Source organism: Haematobia irritans, chromosome 3 (genome assembly GCF_050003625.1).
Source record: "Haematobia irritans isolate KBUSLIRL chromosome 3, ASM5000362v1, whole genome shotgun sequence".
NCBI lineage: Eukaryota > Metazoa > Arthropoda > Insecta > Diptera > Muscidae > Haematobia > Haematobia irritans.
Window position 1 is genome coordinate 52,750,851 of NC_134399.1, and position 19,165 is coordinate 52,770,015.

The 19,165-nt window shown below is 32.7% G+C and overlaps 1 protein-coding gene and 1 long non-coding RNA gene across 5 annotated transcripts in view; both read right to left on the reverse strand.

Moving 5' to 3' along the window:
* Nucleotides 1-19,165, reverse strand: part of Smr (nuclear receptor corepressor smrter) — a 240,298-nt gene that overhangs the window by 98,829 nt on the left and 122,304 nt on the right. The window lies entirely within an intron of this gene.
* On the reverse strand, nt 14,660-15,120 carry LOC142229029 (uncharacterized). Its single transcript, XR_012720308.1, has 2 exons — nt 14,986-15,120; nt 14,660-14,918 (listed from the first exon to the last, which is right to left on the reverse strand). It is a non-coding gene; the product is annotated as an uncharacterized LOC142229029 (long non-coding RNA).

Genomic DNA, 19,165 nt, shown 5'->3' on the forward strand with positions numbered 1-19,165 from the left:
AAAGGGCGAGGAACGCAACGGTAGCTTTATACTCGTGCAAAAAGGCAATAGGGAAAAAGTGGGGACTAAAACCGAAAATTGTGAATTGGCACGGCAGTGGTTAGATCTATAATGCTATATGGTGTTGTAGTCTGGTGGCCGGCACTTCACCAGCCAACAAGTTTAGACAAAGTTCAGCGTATGGCGTGTTTGTGTATCTCAGGCGCATTCAGCAAGACAGGAACAAATTTCCTTAATGTCATGCTGCATCTATTGCCTTTAGACATTTTGGCCAAACAGTCAGCTGCAAAAACGGATGCGATTGCGCGAGCTATCGCTGTGGTCGGAAAAAAGTTACGGTCACAGTTCGGTCCTCAAAATAACGCCAGATGTGCCTAACGTAGTGGATTACACATTAGAGTAATGTTCCTAAAAAAGTGGGCATTAATATATACTCAGACAGTCAACCTGCAATAAAATCCTTGGACTCTGTGTACCTGAAAACGGCCATCGACTGCCGCAAATCTCTCAATGAGATGGCTGAGCAGTACAATATTCACCTAATATGGGTGCCTGGCCATAGGAATACCGGGGAACTGCGAAGCGGATGAGTTGGCAAGGTTACATATTCCAGGGGAACTAGAATCCGTTTGTATGCCCCTGGCTACCTGGAAGCTCATGCTGCGTGAGAAGGCTGTTATGATGGCAAATGTTCGATGGGAGAATTGCAAGGAATGTAACGACACCAAGCAACTATGGCCCCATTTAAACTTAAACCGCACACTAGATATGCTAGTGTTCTCGAGACGTCAGATATCACTCCTGATATCTGCTATAACGGGTCGCTGCCTGATAGGCGATTTTGCAAAAACTATAGGCGCGTAGTATAATGTGTAAAGCGCAAGCAATTTTAGGAGCATATAGCTTCAGATTACTGGCGGATCTGGAAAACGTTAACTTAAGCAGTCTGCTAAAACAAAGAAAAATAATCAGAAGGTACAGCGGTTAAAACTAGAAGTGCCCATATGTAATAGGTACTTTTAGTTAATGTGGTATCACAATGGACTGAATAGTCTAACATAAGTGAGCCTGAATCTTAATCGGGCTGCCACTTTAACCTAACCTAACCATGATGTCCAATAAGATGCTGTATGAGCTTGTCTGGGATAACCCTACGGTGAACTCCAGTTACAGTAAGATATACTATTAATTTAAGGACATATTTGATAATATCCAACTTGTTTCAGGTTATACAAAAAAGGAAAAATTGGTAGTGAGAACTAACATTCTCCCTTTCAAGAAACAAGACACCTGTGATGAAATTATTAAATCATTGTAAGTAAAGAATTTCCTGATTATAAGACATAGGGGTTTGCAATTTTTGCCACAGATGCCTCTATTGCTGACATGTCAACAGGATGTGGTGTGTATAATGTCACACAAGGTCACAAATACTATTTTAAAATTAATTTCAAATCTTCGTCCACTTTTGGTGAACTTTGGTCATTACTAACGGCGCTTGAAATTGGCATAGAAGATGGAATTAATAATTGCGTCTTTTTTACTGACAGTCTTGCAGCATGTAAGGCTCTGGTCAGTACCAATAGTGACAATTATCTTGTATCATCCTTTCATAAACGTCTACAAGAGTCAAATATTAACATCTGTCACATTGTGTGGACGCCTAGCCATAGGGGCATTGAGTTTAACGAAGAGGCTGATCAGATTGCAAAAGTAGCAGCGGATATTGGAGCTGCCCTTAAGGTCAAATTAACACCGAAAGAAGCCATCTCTAGAATAAATAATATTCTAAAAAAGAACTGGAATGATTAATTTGTCGAAACCTCAAAAAAATAAAGGATGTCACTTTGGACAAATTATTAAAACCGCCTTGGAAAAACCCTGGTTTGAGAAATTTAACTTCAATCCCAGGGAAACAAAACTACTAAATAAATTAATGTTTGGTCATACATATGACAAAGTATTTCCAGAACAAATGAACATTGTGGAATCGTCGTTCTGCGATAACTGCTTTACACAGGAGGATGCGCAACATATTATACTTAAATGTCCATGATATGATGATTTTAGAATCAATTGTAGTAATCTATGCTCAAACAAATACTTAATTGAATTATTGGCATCCAAAGATAAAGGTCTATAATCGACTTTTTGACTGAAGTCAAAGCTCGTATATGAAATCCAACTGGATACTCGTTTTTGCTGTGATTTAACTACTACAATCTGTGATATTTACACTTATATTTAGAAAATTTTCTCTTTTATTTCTTTTTATCAACTTCTACAACCCTATCCCCGATTTTTCCCCTTGTTCCATCCTTTCATATAGCGCTTGCTAACTCGACGTTACTCAACTATATGCTGTTACATTATATACAAAACTTCAAAGCCGTTATATCAACACGTCGTTACACTTCATGCACCTCTGCAGTAGAAGCTAATTCTTTTCAACCTACGATTTATACACACCTGAAGATACTCGTTGTGGTACTCGTCTTGGAAGAACACAATGTTTACATCACATCTCTTCGCAGTACTAACCTGGCTTATGGTGTATAGATAACACCGCCATCTTTTTACCAAAGCTAAGAAAATAACGTGAACAGTTTTTTACTAGCATTTAACACCATCGCTCTAAAATGCCTTTTATTTTTCTTTAATAATTCATTTTAAAGAAAATAAAATGTTTAAATTGTTTTAGCTGCAAAACTCGAACTTAATGCCCGCTTTTATATTTGAAGGTGTCCGTCAACTCCTCGTGGACTACTTATTAATAAAGAGGAACTAAACTTGGTTTTGTATACATTTTACTGTGTAATTTTTCACTATTTCCTCCTTATTTCATTTTACTGTCCCAACTCTAAAAAGAGTATAGTTCGTTATTTCGTTATTTTTATGAAGATCCCTGATTTATTTTAACGAACCAAGAAAAAAATTGTGCCCATAATGCCAAAACAAAACACATGTCCACACATACATAAAATGCTGCTCTCAAGGCGAAAACAAATGCTGTTTGTTTTTCAAATGTCTATTCTCTTGGTTCCGAATGTTATTCTCTTTATTGAAATTATATAATATTTAGACTTAAGCATATCAAATTTTTGGCCTTATCATAAAACAGTTTTCCGAAACAACATACAAAGGGTTTCACAGAAATTGTTCTCTTTTGATTCTTTCGCTGTGTTATGTTGATATCTTTCGTCAACTCTCCCGGTTTCCATCTCTGTTTCTTTCTCTATACTCTCTCTCTCTCTCTGTCGCTTTGAATAAAATATTACAACATATGTATGTTTAGTCGAAATTTGTAAATTTGTTTGCATTCACACATAGATTTTTATGAAACATTCATGCCCCAAACATAATATATTCTAACATATTAACATAGATGTCCTAAACATTTAGTGTTAGTTTAGGAACATTACATGTTTGCACTTAAATATATTGTGTTTTAAAATTGTGCCCGAAATACATTTTGTTTATATCGGAACATATGAAAAACATATTTTTCTAACAGTGTATGAGCTACCCGTATCTTTGTAATTTTAAATGCACGTATGACAATTTTATACTGCATCTGATCTATAAACAAAGAATTAATAAAAACCCATAAAATCAATCTTTGTCTGGCAGTTTCATTTTCGGCGAATGGGTTCATTTCCTATGTCATTTCCTATAATAAAAGTTAAATTGAACAGTATACATACTTTTAGTGTACGTGCTCATCCAAAACTTAGTGACCTGTTGGGTAGGTGGTGGGATAGTATAAATGGCTTACCTGGAAGAAGAAAGAAAGAATTTAATAATGATATATTCAATTAAATTATTTGTATTTATAGAAGTGTGTTTAGATAAGTTTTTATATACATGTTTGACAATGTGAGGCCAATTACGAATTCTTCAATCACCACACAAAGATAGGACCCTCTTAACTAATGAATTCCAATAATGCAGGTGCATGTATACATTTTTATACAATAAATAAAAAAATATTGTCGAATTAAAAGACCTTATGTATTGAATAAATAATGAATTGACGAGAGGGGGTCAACTATTTCTCCCCATGGAATGGAATATGTTTAATCGACATGTAGAACAGTTTTTACTTACTTTTTTTTTAATTTACAACATGAGTCTCCTAAGGTCAAATAAATAGGCACACTTTTAAGCAAACGAAATAATCTTAAAATTAACGCAGATATTGAATCTTTGGATACATATGCATTTGCCAATAAGTAAAGGTCGAAGTCCTTGGATCCAAGTAAACTGTTTTGAGTGTACACTGAAATGCAAGGGTTAGCATGCCCGCCTTCTATACAAAGGTTCATGGGTTGCTGAAAGGTTCATGTTCAAAGGTTCATGGGTTCCTAAAAAGTTTTTCAGCGGTGGATTATCCCCTCTCAGTAATGCTGGTCACATTTCCATTGGTTCATTAAATTATTTATTTGAGGTCTTTGATCGATATTGAAGCAATTCTAATTATCAAAGAATATCTCCTCTATGTATGTGTAGGCCAAACTTTTTACTCCCTCTTCTACTAAGGGGAAGGTGGCTAAATTCTTCGTCGGAAGTGCACATGTACACGTACTTCTGTCTTTTGTTCGATTTGATTGGCTAAAATACCTGATTTCTTTTGGATATTTCCTATTTAAACATTAAATACGAGGGCAGTTCGGAAAGATCTTAGCCTAGCACAAAAAGCGCGGTATAAACAGAAAAATGTTAAGTGTTTTGGAAACTTCCATCTCTCTTATGAACACATGTTAAATTTTGTTTCGATCTGGCAACTCCTTCATATAGAAACAGGTGTTCAAAAAAGACGCACCCGCAATTTTTTTACAATGGAAAAATTAGAAATGCGTGCTGTCATTAAATATTTACATAAAAAAGGTTTATCGGGACAAGAAATTCATAATGATATGGTGAATGTGTTAGGTGAAAGTGCTCCTTTATATGCAACAGTAAAAAATTGGGTTGCTGAATTTAAACGTGGTCGTACAAGCATTGAAGGTGAACCACGTAGTGCACGTCCAAAAACAGCAACAACAACAGAAATTGTAGCCAAAGTACATGATATGGTATTACATGATCGACGAATAAAAGAGCGTGAAATTGCTATTTTGCATGAAGAACTACAGATGAAAAAGCTTTCTGCAAGATGGGTGCCGCATTTGTTAACAGTCGATCAAAAACGCATAAGAATGAACATTTCTCAAGCGTCGTTTCATAACTGTTGATGAGACATGGATCCGCCACTATACTCCAAAGACAAAAGAACAATCCAAACAATGGACTGAAGCTGGAGGAAGTGCCCCAAAGAAGGCAAAAACAATTCAATCGGCTGGTAAGGTTATGGCAACGGTTTTTTTGGGACTTCAAACGTATTTTATTGATTCACAATAAATTCAGAGTACTATTGCAACCCATTGGATCAATTAAATGTACAAATTCGAGAAAAACGTCCTGGCTAACAACACAAAAAAAATAATTTTTCATCAAGACAACGCACCAGCGCACAAGAGTGTTTTAACAATGGCTAAAATCAACGAATTAAAGAGTTGCTTGACTACCCACCTTATTCTCCTGATTTAGCTCCCAGTGACTTTTACTTGTTCCCAAATCTAAAAAAAATTCCTTGCTGGCAAGCGCTTTACCTCAAACGAAGATGCAATTACAGTAGTTGTAAACCACTATTTTGAAGACCTTGAGGAGAACTATTTTAATCAAGGGATAGAATTGCTAGAAAAGGGTTGGACTAAGTGTATTGAGGTTTCAGGAGATTACATTGAAAAATAAAAATATTTTTGAAAAACTAGCTATTCTCTTTCATTGATAGACTAAGAAGTTTCCGAACCGCCCTCGTATTGATCCTATGATCAATATTTAATGTTGGGAATGCTCCGTTTCTATTTTTCGTAGACTCCCACTATGTGTCACATCTTTTTCCGAACGTTGTAAATTACTCGCAAATGGCATCGGTATTATTGTGTGGGTAAACCACAAAAGTCTCGGTTTGAACCATCTACGTGAATGCAATATATGTGAGGAAATGCATACTGGTGGCCTCTAACGTTAATCTTAATTATCGAAAAATATCTACAATTTATTTTCCAGAGCTTCACAATAAATTATAACGTAAAATATATTTAAATCTCTAATGCAAAGAGAACGAGAACATGAAAAACAGATAATATATGATGCTAGTTTCCTCAACACACAGTGTTGCCAATTTTTTACAACTCCTCTCTTCTACCTCCTGGCCAACACCAGTATTCGATCCCATTTTGCACATACCTACATATAAAAGTGCAGGCATTCAGATACAGTCATGATTTTAGTTTTTATGCCAATCCATAAAAAAGAAGGAACTAAAGCATGTGGATCTACTAGGAAAACACTTTCATCTTGTCCACTTTTATTACATATTTCTTCTTTTTAGTTGGTTTTCCGCAACGACGACACAACGATGCAAGAGCAAATATTATTCGCTTCTATGCCATTCACCCCACACCATCTGACCTGAACAAACACTGCAATCCAAGGGCGTAAGAAAACGAAACGAAGTGGGAGCACATTCTGTAAAGCATTTGTGCGTGTGTATTTTTTTTGAAAATTTGTAATAAAACCTAGATTAGTACTATGCCAATATACAAGCTATGGAATAGTTGAATTCCACTCTCCATCAGCGTTGCCAGAATTGTATTACCAAAAAATAAAAGTAAAAAAATAGCTAGAAAAAAACGGTAAACTTTTTGTGGATCAAAAGTCACATTTATTTCACTTAAAATTCATATAATTTAATTGTATTTATTTTAATTGTACTTTTGTGAGACTATGACAATGTTAATATTAGCTCCGTTTGCATACACGATAAATTATGATTACCATCATTCGTATACTACGTATACTACGTTTTTTCCAACAAAAACTTGCAAGAGTTAGCACACAATTATCAGCTGCTTTTAGTCATCAACAAATCATATGTGCGATATATTGCACAATGTCACATAGAAGTGTATTATAAAGTATAAATATGTTTAGTTTTAATTGATTCAAAACCGATAAGCGTGCACTGAAAAAACAGTGAACCCACCAGGAAGAAACATTTTGGTTAGTTTTAGAAAATTTCGATCATTTTTATAAAATTTTGACTAAACAATATTACAAACGCTGACATCACGCCGACATCACAGAAATAAGTAAATATTTTTCGACAAATTCAAGGAAATTTATTAGACATAATTAATTTTTTTTTCACTTGTTAAAGAAAATTTTATAGTTTGAAGGAAAAAATTGGAGTTCAAAATTGCAAGAATGTCGTAGTGCCATACGAAGTTCACGATGGGCGCTTTATTGGTAAAATTTACAAATTTTAAGAATTTTTTTATTTTAACTAACGTAGGCAATAAAATAATAACGTCATGGAAAACTTTCTTAAAACGTAATAATTCCATGAACTAAAAGAGAGTTAAATCGGCTTTAGTGAAATAGAGGGTTCACATTTTTTTGGTAAACGTGTACATTTTTGCTAAAAGCAAGCCCGGTTCCAAAGATTTTGTCTTTATACTAATGATTTTGGTATTCTCTACATTATTGCGCTACATAATGGAGAGAATCATTGTAAATGTTTTGAAATATGTTGAATAAACTTATTCTGGAAGCAAAACGCAGTTTTGTCCATATTTCAATAGAAACATGTCGAAAAATGAAAAAAAAAGCCAGAAAAAACTTAATGCATTTTTTCCGCTAAACGACTTCAAAAAAAGCCAGATCTAGCGGAGGAAAAAGCTAAATTTGCAACGCTCTGAAAAAATGAATAACATGAAAGATTAGGCAACCTAGATTTTAGGGTTCAAAATTTCCACAATATTTAATATTTTCAAAATCAGAAAATTAAAAAAAAAAAAAAAAAATAATTAACTTAGTTTAATTTTTTTATGAATTTTAGTAGATTTTCCTTAATTAAAGAAAAACATACCCACCCAAATTTGGTGGTAAACTTATTGGGCTTTGGACCATGTTTCATAGGAACTGCTCCCCAAACGGGACGTCATCGTCATAGTAGCGCAGTGCTGGGTCGCCACGATAAACATTTAAAAATAGTAAATTTAATTGTGGTTTTAGATGTTCGCATTTATTTACATTCTAGTGAGTGAATTAATTTTCGCACTCAAAAAAAAAGTGAACCCTCTATTTCACTAAAGCCAATTTAACTTTATTTTAGTTCGTGGATTTATAATGTTTGGAGAAAGATTCCTTTGCTCTATTAATTGTTTAAATTAACTAAAATACGAATGAAGGATAAAGATTCATACTTCCCACAAAATATTTTATTATTTGATTAAATTTGTAAATTTTACTACAAATGCGCCCATCTTGAACTTCGTATGGCACTAAAGACATTCTTGTAATTATGAACTTCAGTTCTATGTTCACCGTGCAAGAAAATAATTTTGCTCTTGAAACATGTTTGAGGTGATCATATTCCTTCCTGACAGAACCTATGAAATATATGAATTGTTGTACGCTAGACCACAAGGTACAAAAATATAACAACAAATATCGACTGCTGTTTTTAGCAAACTTTTTTCTATGAGTGTACGTAAAATAAAATTACATTGAACTGGGACCAACCAGGTTTTAATAAATCTGACCAACTTCTTACATCAATTTTTGGGATATTTTGTCAACTAAATAATTTTTATAATCTTTTATAACTTTTTATGCATTCTAACACTTGTCTGAGACATTTGATCTCAAATATTTTCAAACATTTTTCTACCATTTTATAAATTCTTGTTCTGTTTTTAACTTATTTGAAATAAAAAAAGTTCAAATTACTCATTAAAAATGTAAAAAAGCGATTTATAAATTGAACAACTGTGGGAGGATATTTTTGGAAGTGCTTTTATACGACGACAAAAGAAAAAAAGCATCATATAATCAGACTTGCGAGATTGGTATCTTTTTTTTTCAATAACTTAATAATACCAATTACTTAATCTTTATGGTTCGTATTAGATAATTAGAACTGTTACATTTCTACACAAAATTATCGTGAGCCTACCCATATTTATTATCGTATAACATTCTGTAGATCTAACAGAGGCCGGAATATATGTCAGAGTCCCTATAAATCCCTGATATCCGAAAGACAATTTATAATACGTACAATACGTCTCTGGAACCAAATACCTAATGATATCCAAACCATCCACAACACTGGAAAGTTTGAATGCCATTTCATTAATTTTTATTCAAATATCAATTAAAAACCACTTAAAATTTTTGCAGTAATGTTTTATACTTATACACATCTATATTGATTTTTTTTTTTAATTTTTAATAGTTTTTTAATTTGTACCTAAATATTATGTTTTCAAAATGTTTATTATTATAATTGTAATACTTATTTTTTACTATTCTTATATTTTTACCCCCATATGCAAAAAAGTAAAAACAAAAAACTTCAAGCCTACTTTTGCCTCATACAGTCATTCGATAAACTGTCAATAAATTGTTTTGCATATAGGCATTATTATATTTGTTGGGACGTGACCCCCTCTTTACATTAATATTTTTTCTATAAAAAAATAGTTTTTTGTATCATTATTAGATTTGTTGATCAGAACACATTGTATTTAACGAAAAGAAAACAATATTTCGAAATATTATATGTATGTATGTACTTTCAATAATTAACATGCACTTTATTTCACACGTCTTGTTTATAATACATGTAAACGAGTGTGCGAGATGGTAAATTTTACCACCACGTGGACAGTTAAAGGATATACATTGTAACAAAAATGATTCTAGTGCAAAGTTATAAGACTTGATGTCTTGATGCATTAGGAACATTCACAACTGAATAAATAAATAAATAAAATAAAATTGCAATGATTTGGACGAGAAATCAGTCTGCATTGATATCAGGCTAACACAAAAAATAGCCATAAAGTAAAATTTGTGTTCCTAAATTCTGGAGTGAATAGTGAATAGTCTTAATAGCATCGTAAATACTTGCTTTCTTGACACCGAATCATTAGCAAAATAACTTGAATTATTTTGGCAAAATGTTTGGTACTGTGTTAGCTTTTTTCAGTAAAAGCTTTGAGATTATAAATGCGGGACTACGTTTTTTTCGATTTATGTAACGGGATGGTCGCACTGGGCAAATAACAGGTTGGCTGATAAGTCCCCGGTCTAACAAAGAAAAACACATTTTTTTTTGTCAAAATTCGTTTTTATTATTCAACATAGTTCCCTTCAAGAGCGATACAACGATTATAACGACCTTCCAATTTTTTGATACCATTTTGGTAGTACTCCTTCGGTTTGGAAATTATTTCGAATTTGAATAGTGCGCACTAAGACCTATCCAATGGTGGTAGTTTCGTTTTGGAACCCCGAAGGGTTTTGGCACAGTGGCTTCATCTGTGCAAATTCACCCGGAAAATATTTTTCAAATTTCCGCTTTCTGAAATACTTTTCTAATGAAATTATTTCGTATTTGAATAGTACGCACTAAGACCTATCCAATGGTGGTTTTGGCACAGTGGCCTCATTTGTGAAAATTCACCCGGAAAATATTTTCCAATTTTCCGTTTTCTGAAATACTTTTCTAATGAAATTATTTCGAATTTGAATAGTACGCACTAATACCTATCCAATGGTGGTAGTTTCGTTTTGGAACCCCGAACCGTTTTCGCACAGTGTCCTCACCTGTGTATATTCACCCGGAAAATATTTTCCAATTTTCCGCTTTCTGAAATACGTTTCTAATGAAATTATTTCGAATTTGAATAGTACGCACTAAGACCTATCCAATGGTGGTAGTTTCGTTTTGGAACCCCGAAGGGTTTTGGCACAGTGGCCTCATTTGTGCAAATTCACCCGGAAAATATTTTTCAAATTTCCGCTTTCTGAAATACTTTTCTAATGAAATTAGTTCGTATTTGAATAGTACGCACTAAGACCTATCTAATGGTGGTTGTTTCGTTTTGGAACCCCGAAGGGTTTTGGCACAGTGGCCTCATTTGTGAAAATTCACCCGGAAAATATTTTCCAATTTTCCGCTTTCTGAAATACTTTTCTAATGAAATTATTTCGAATTTGAATAGTACGCACTAATACCTATCCAATGGTGGTAGTTTCGTTTTGGAACCCCGAACGGCTTTCGCACAGTGGCCTCATTTGTGAAAATTCACCCAAAAAATATTTTTCAAATTTCCGCTTTCTGAAATACTTTTCTAATGAAATTATTTCGAATTTGAATAGTACGCACTAACTCCTATCCAATGGTGGTAGTTTCGTTTTGGAACCCCGAAGGGTTTTGGCACAGTGGCCTCATTTGTGCAAATTCACCCGGAAAATATTTTTCAAATTTCCGCTTTCTGAAATTCTTTTCTAATGAAATTATTTCGAATTTGAATAGTACGCACTAACTCCTATCCAATGGTGGTAGTTTCGTTTTGGAACCCCGAAGGGTTTTGGCACAGTGGCCTCATTTGTGCAAATTCACCCGGAAAATATTTTTCAAATTTCCGCTTTCTGAAATACTTTTCTAATGAAATTATTTCGTATTTGAATAGTACGCACTAAGACCTATCCAATGGTGGTAGTTTCGTTTTGGAACCCCTAACCGTTTTCGCACAGTGGCCTCACCTGTGTATATTCACCCGGAAAATAATTTCCAATTTTCCGCTTTCTGAAATACTTTTCTAATGAAATTATTTCGAATTTGAATAGTACGCACTAAGACCTATCCAATGGTGGTAGTTTCGTTTTGGAACCCCGAACGGTTTTCGCACAATGGTCCCTTTTTTGTTGAACAAAATTTTAATTTTGCCGGTTTCTAAGTTATTTTTGTGATGAAATTTGTTCAAATTAAGGATAATCAGGGCCGTCTTTAACGAATTCTATCAAATTCCATTTAAAAATTCTTAGCATTTTCAAAAAAATGATATATTTGTAAAAGTAAATTCGAATTTAAAAAATTAAATTCGAATTTAAGATTACATTGAAGGTGTTGGTTTGTGTCTCGGCTAAGGCCTCTGCCGCAATTTTAAATTCGAATTTATCTTCACATACATGTTTAAAGTGCGGCGTGGTGTTGTCCTGTTTTTCAAAAGTGAACAAAAGAATTCCGTTTTTTTGCATATTATATCGAAGAAATGAGCAAGTATTCAAATTTGGCAACTCGTAGATAATTGAATGCAATGTTTGGATTTCCCTGGTGCATGTTTACGAGCAGACCTATGATGGGCAAACGTGAGCTCTTTAAAACCATAATTCTAATTTGGTTTATTTGCATGAATTTATATGTATGTGTAAGGACTTAATTACGACAAATGACAATACCAACGAGACAATATTGCAGAATGTTTTAGGGCACATATACGATCACATTAAAGTACATATGTATTAAAATTTATTGGTATTTGTGTCGACACTGTTATTTACTCGCCAACTTTAGCTCTGAACATTTCCCTACGTATATGTACCTGGGGAAAATACGCATGAACTCACCTCTACTCAGAGTTCATAACAACAGCTCTCATAACAATAACAATGACTAAATTTATGCGACAGTAGAGAATAAACGTAGCCACAAGAAGCAGCTAAATGTGAGAATCGACATAAAACTAAGGGTACATCATCTAGAATAAAAATATCAAAATATCCTTTGGAGGAGTGGGTGGGCAGCAGCTGGGGTCTTCAAATTGTTTCAATAACCGTTTCTTTAAATAGAAAGGCACAACTAGACAGCGCACTTCAAAAACAACGAAAATGAGTGCTATCGCACTGTTCATGTCCCTGTTATATGCTGTTGTCGCAGACTGATTGAAGTGGCCATATTGATGAGAGAACTAATAATAAATGCATTCCTTAAGGGAAATTATTATTGCATAGTATGGAAAAAAAATATTGAAGTTGTTATTCTAGTTGATACTGTTTTAATAAAAAAAATCAAACTGTTTGCATTAATTTGACTTAAGGTGGAATTACATACCCTGCGGTCGTGCGTACGTTATATTCGAATGCGTTGACGAATACGATTCTTCCTATACCCTTCACCACCATGTATAATTTTTGATAGCATCGAACTCCTTCCAATTTGTTGGAGCTATGGACTGATTTTATACTTCTAAAAAATCTATAGACTTAAAATCTAAATATGAGAAACATAAAGTAAGACCCATTTTCTAAATTTAGCACGCAAAATAAGAGCCATTTTCTAAATTTAGCATCAATTCTACTCGCAGTGTATAACTTCATGTGAAACGGAATAAAACTCTCTCCCGTGATCCTATGACAAACCGAGTGAAAGATATATATATCGGAGCTATATTTAAAACTGAACCAATTTCAAAAAAAAATTTTGGCACGCATTTTTTTTTTTTTTTTTTTTTTGATTTCAATCATGAAAATCGCGGATTCAATCATTTTTTTAATTGAAATGTCTTCAATCACGAAAATTATAGTATCAATCACCCATTTTGATTGAAAACCAACACGATTTTCAATTAAAAAATTAATTGACTTTTGTCACGGTATCAATTAATTGTGTGATTGAATCAATTAAAAACGCGATTGATTTTTAACATGAAATTCAATCACAGTTTTAATAGAATCAATTAAAATTTTAATTAATTTCGCGACAAAAATCAATCAATTATTAGATTCATTCAATTAAATAATTAATTGAAATTGGCTATAAATTTCAATCAAAAAATGTATATATTGCGCCCTCAAAATCGTATTTAGTTTTATTTGGAATAAAAGTATGTGTTTCTTATTAAACATATTTAATATTTTATTATTTTTTGAATTATGCAATAGACAAATAAACTTGTCATGAAAATCGCGGATTCAATCATTTTTTTAATTGAAATGTCTTCAATCACGAAAATTATAGTATCAATCACCCATTTTGATTGCAAACCAACACGATTTTCAATTAAAAAATTAATTGACTTTTGTCACGGTATCAATTAATTGTGTGATTGAATCAATTAAAAACGCGATTGATTTTTAACATGAAATTCAATCACAGTTTTAATAGAATCAATTAAAATTTTAATTAATTTCGCGACAAAAATCAATCAATTATTAGATTCATTCAATTAAATAATTAATTGAAATTGGCTATAAATTTCAATCAAAAAATGTATATATTGCGCCCTCAAAATCGTATTTAGTTTTATTTGAAATAAAAGTATGTGTTTCTTATTAAACATATTTAATATTTTATTATTTTTTGTATTATGCAATAGACAAATAAACTTGTCATGAAAATCGCGGATTCAATCATTTTTTTAATTGAAATGTCTTCAATCACGAAAATTATAGTATCAATCACCCATTTTGATTGAAAACCAACACGATTTTCAATTAAAAAATTAATTGACTTTTGTCACGGTATCAATTAATTGTGTGATTGAATCAATTAAAAACGCGATTGATTTTTAACATGAAATTCAATCACAGTTTTAATAGAATCAATTAAAATTTTAATTAATTTCGCGACAAAAATCAATCAATTATTAGATTCATTCAATTAAATAATTAATTGAAATTGGCTATAAATTTCAATCAAAAAATGTGTATATTGCGCCCTCAAAATCGTATTTAGTTTTATTTGAAATAAAAGTATGTGTTTCTTATTAAACATATTTAATATTTTATTATTTTTTGAATTATGCAATAGACAAATAAACTTGGTTCTTGTCATTTGAGTTTTGTTCTAACGTAACTTATACATACAATTACTATCAATAACAACTATAGGGTGAAAAAATAAACTATATAAATCATTATCTTCCTTATAATAATAACCATGTCAGCATGTTCCTTCTAATATGTAGATGCGCCTAGATTTCCAATAAATCAGCAGCCTGTAAGCTAAGTTAGTTTTTCTGAAAGTAAACAGAATAATTAGAATTTAATTTTATTCAATTAAAAGTTAATTTTGTTAAACATTACCTGCATAGAATATCAAGTTCAATTCTTAGTTCCAGGTTGCAGATTTATAATCTTCTTTTGCAGTTGTAGTCTTTTAGCATAAAAAGGTGTATTAAGCAGCTCGGTAATTTAACTTTAGTAACAATTCCTTTCCAAAATTTCCACACATTGAAATCGTCTATTAAAATTTGAACCAATCAAAGAAAAAAATAATGGGAAAGCAATTTAATATTTGGTATTATATTGATGATACTTTGCAAATTCTGGAAAAAATACAAATGGAAAATACATATTTTTATTATATTCGGATATTTTTCATATTTTTGAATTCAAAAGAAAGAACTTTTTTACCATTACATAATTCAGCTAATTAGTTTATATATCAGATATACTGCTCTCTACTTGGGTCAAACTGAAAAAGGCAGGTAAAACAAAAATACAATTTAATGCCAACGCTACTTCGCAACTTCAAGGTGAATCTTCCAACAAACCCATACCGCTCTTGGTTTAAGAAATCTAGGAGTGAAAACAAATTATAATTTTAAAAGATCAATACGGTACCCACCATTTGATTGCAAACATATTCTTATATATTTGATAAAATGATGGAGTTGATGGGATTGATTGGTCAATTTCCCGAAATAAAATTGGTCACTAAAAGATATGAACAAAAAATATATTATTTTAGTCCGTTTAATGTAAACAGGCTTCAATGGAAAACGGTATTCACATTTCGTAATTTCTTACCTTCAATAAACGTAGATTGTTTTCCATTTTTACAATAACACAAAACACAAACACAGGTAATTTCAAATGCGTTCTCTCATATATTTTTTCAAACCTTTACCACGTAGCCATTTGTTGTTGCACACTTTATTTATTTCAACCCTTTGCTATGATTTGTTGTTACGTTCAAAATATTTATGCACACATTTTGAATGCAGCAGACAGAATGTCGCCAATCATGTTTTTCAATTTACGCGAAAAACAAAAACCCCACCGTTCGTTACGAGTTACTTCCACAGACTGATCTCTCCATCCTACATTGTTGAATAAATACCCATTGTCTTGTTCTCTTTTCGCTCTTTTCATCGCTCAAAATTATTCAATTTCAATCACAAAGGTGATTGGATCAATCACATGTGTAATTGGAAACGGAAAAATTTTCAATCACGTTTGTAATTGAAAATTATTTCCACATTGATTAACAAATTGATTGAATCAATTAATATTTTAATTGGAAACGTAGCACATACCAATTATTTTTTAATTGGTTTTTATTCGGATTTGATTAAATAATAATTGAATCAATTAAAATATTAATTGAATCCGTTTCCAAATTCAATTAAGTGTTTAATTGAAAAATTTTTGGTGATAATTTTTTGTGTGTAGCTAGAATGTCAATTCTACTCCCTTGTAAAATTTCACGTAAATCAATGTAAAACTTTGGAGGCTTTTCCTGATAATTTTAGCTATTTTAAGGAATTTAAGAAAACATTGATTTATTCACAAAAGTTGAAAACAAGCAACGAAATTCCCAGGGCTTACTACATATTTCCATCCACATATCTATCTATATGCACGTGTGTGTGTGGATAGTATATAATGGCATTTGAATTCAAAAACTTTATATATATATAATATTGAAACAGAATATAAAAAAAAGAAATATACACTCACTCACATACATAGATTGGATATGGTTAGGTTAGGTTAGGTTATGTGGCAGCCCGATGTATCAGGCTCACTTAGACTATTCAGTCCATTGTGATACCACAGTGGTGAACTTCTCTCTTATCACTGAGTGCTGCCCGATTCCATGTTAAGCTCAATGACAAGGGACCTCCTTTTTATAGCCGAGTCCGAACGGCGTTCCACATTCCAGTGAAGCCACTTAGAGAAGCTTTGAAACCCTCAGAAATGTCACCAGCATTACTGAGGTGGGATAATCCACCGCCGAAAAACTTTTTGGTGTTCGGTCGTAGCAGGAATCGAACCCACGACCTTGTGTATGCAAGGCGGGCATGCTAACCATTGCACCACGGTGGCTCCCTAGATTGGATATACATGAAATTATATAAGGACAACGTGCTTTAGTCCTGTGAAGAGATGTAACCTTAGTACTAGTTGTCTGTTTGAATGAAGTATTTTCCATGGTAGGTAACAGAGAATCAGTGATGTCAACTCCCGAAGGGCAAAAAGCACCAAAAATTTATTATAAATTCTAAAATACCAGTTCCCACCACAAATTAGTCAGCTAAAATTCAGCGTACTACTAAAACAAAATAAAAAAAAAAAAACTTCCAAAGAGGTATTATAGAACCTTTTGTATATTAATTTGATTTGAAGCACGTAAGGCCGAAACACAATGAAAAAAGCAGGCGTATGTTTTACCTTTTCTCTTTGCTTTAAAGCGGCTTTATTTTTTTCCAACAACTTTCCAACAAATTTATATTTTCAATTACAAACCTGGAAGCAATAAATGTTTTTAACGTCAAAAACAAAACAGCCTACCAAAGCCCAAAAAGTTAAAATATTTTAAACTTTTTCTGAAGCTTCGGCGCAAGCTTACATTTATTGTGTGCAGACTCATATAATTACGTGTGCTTCAACTTTTTTCAAAGCAAAGAATATAGCGAAGAATTAAGCGCCGTGTTCATTGTGCGTCGGCCTGTAGCGCTTTTTCATTTTTAATGCTTATTCTAATTTCATTCAAAGCAAATTGCATACATATTTTTTCGCGGAGAAAAACGGATCATCTTTGTAATCTATAATCTATGCTTTATATGAGTAGCATGCTCATCAGTACACATACTAACTAGGCAACGGGTATATATAAATGCATACCGGTTTGCGTTCTCTGGTAGGTAAGACGAATTTTGTCATTAGGAAAACATAAAAGGATGCTTTCGTTGACTTCTTTCTATGTGTGTAGATAGTAGAGGTGTGCACGTGAGTAATAGTTTACTCACGCTCACGCACACTCACGACTGAAAAATCATACTCACGCACACTCACGCACGATATTTTTTAGTAGGACTCACGCTCACGCACGAAAACGTCGCGACACACGAAAAATACAGTGACTCACGAAAAATATCGTGACTCACGAATAATTTTATGATTAATTTACCTTGCCGAAGTGTCTGAAAACATGAGCATTATGAAAATCGAGAGTGTTATTAAACTTTTAACATCCCAGGTGTCACTAAAATTGTAATTGAATTTACCTCTTAAGCGTTTTATGTTGGTGAGCAGGAATATTTTCGTGAGTGTAATTCGTTACTCACGCACATTCACGAAGATATTATTTTCGTGACTCACGCTCACGCACGAAATTTTGGTTTGTTAATCACGCTCACGCACACTCACGCTGTTGTCATGAGCATGACTCACGCACGAATCACGAAAATTTTCGTGATTCACGACAATTTCGTGTCACGTGCACACCTCTAGTAGATAGTCATTGAATTCTTAGAATCATCGGTTGGTTTTTTCATTAACGCTCATGCACATACACAAGGAAATGTTTACTCACGCATACGATATGCATCTGTGGTAGGAACTTACAATAACTCTAATTTACGAAAGGGGAAACGATACTCACGCAAGATTCACCACAGTTTCAAACTAGGAATGCGCAGAAGAAGTAAAGTAATAAAAATAGAATATGGTTCTCTAGGCAAAGTTATTATAATTAGTAATATCTAATAAGATATAAATGTATATCTCCATAGTATATAGCATCATACCCATATATTGCACCATATCTAATAGTTCATGTATATGACTTATGACAATAAATCAAATATTAGTAGTGCAAATAGAAATAGATTTTTTTTATTTCAAGCATTTAACCCTTTCGACCCTAAAGTTGCCTGTGGGCAACTTTTTGTGTTTTGAGACTCACTGTCAGCGTTGTTTTTGGTTTTGTTTTTAAAACTGTAACGGTATCGAAAGCTACAAGTGTTTTCTTCAAGTTGAATGAAAAATCAGCTAATTTGGTTGTCAATTAGCAAAAATTTTTTCATTAATACGCACGTACCTGAAGAAAAAAAATATTTGCGAATTTAAAAAGAGGTTTTTATACATGTGACTTTTTTCAAAAATTACAACTAAAATGTTGAAAGTTTTTATTAAATCTATTGTAGTACATGTCAAGTAAAATATTTCTGGAAGGCAAATCTTAGAATTGCAAAAA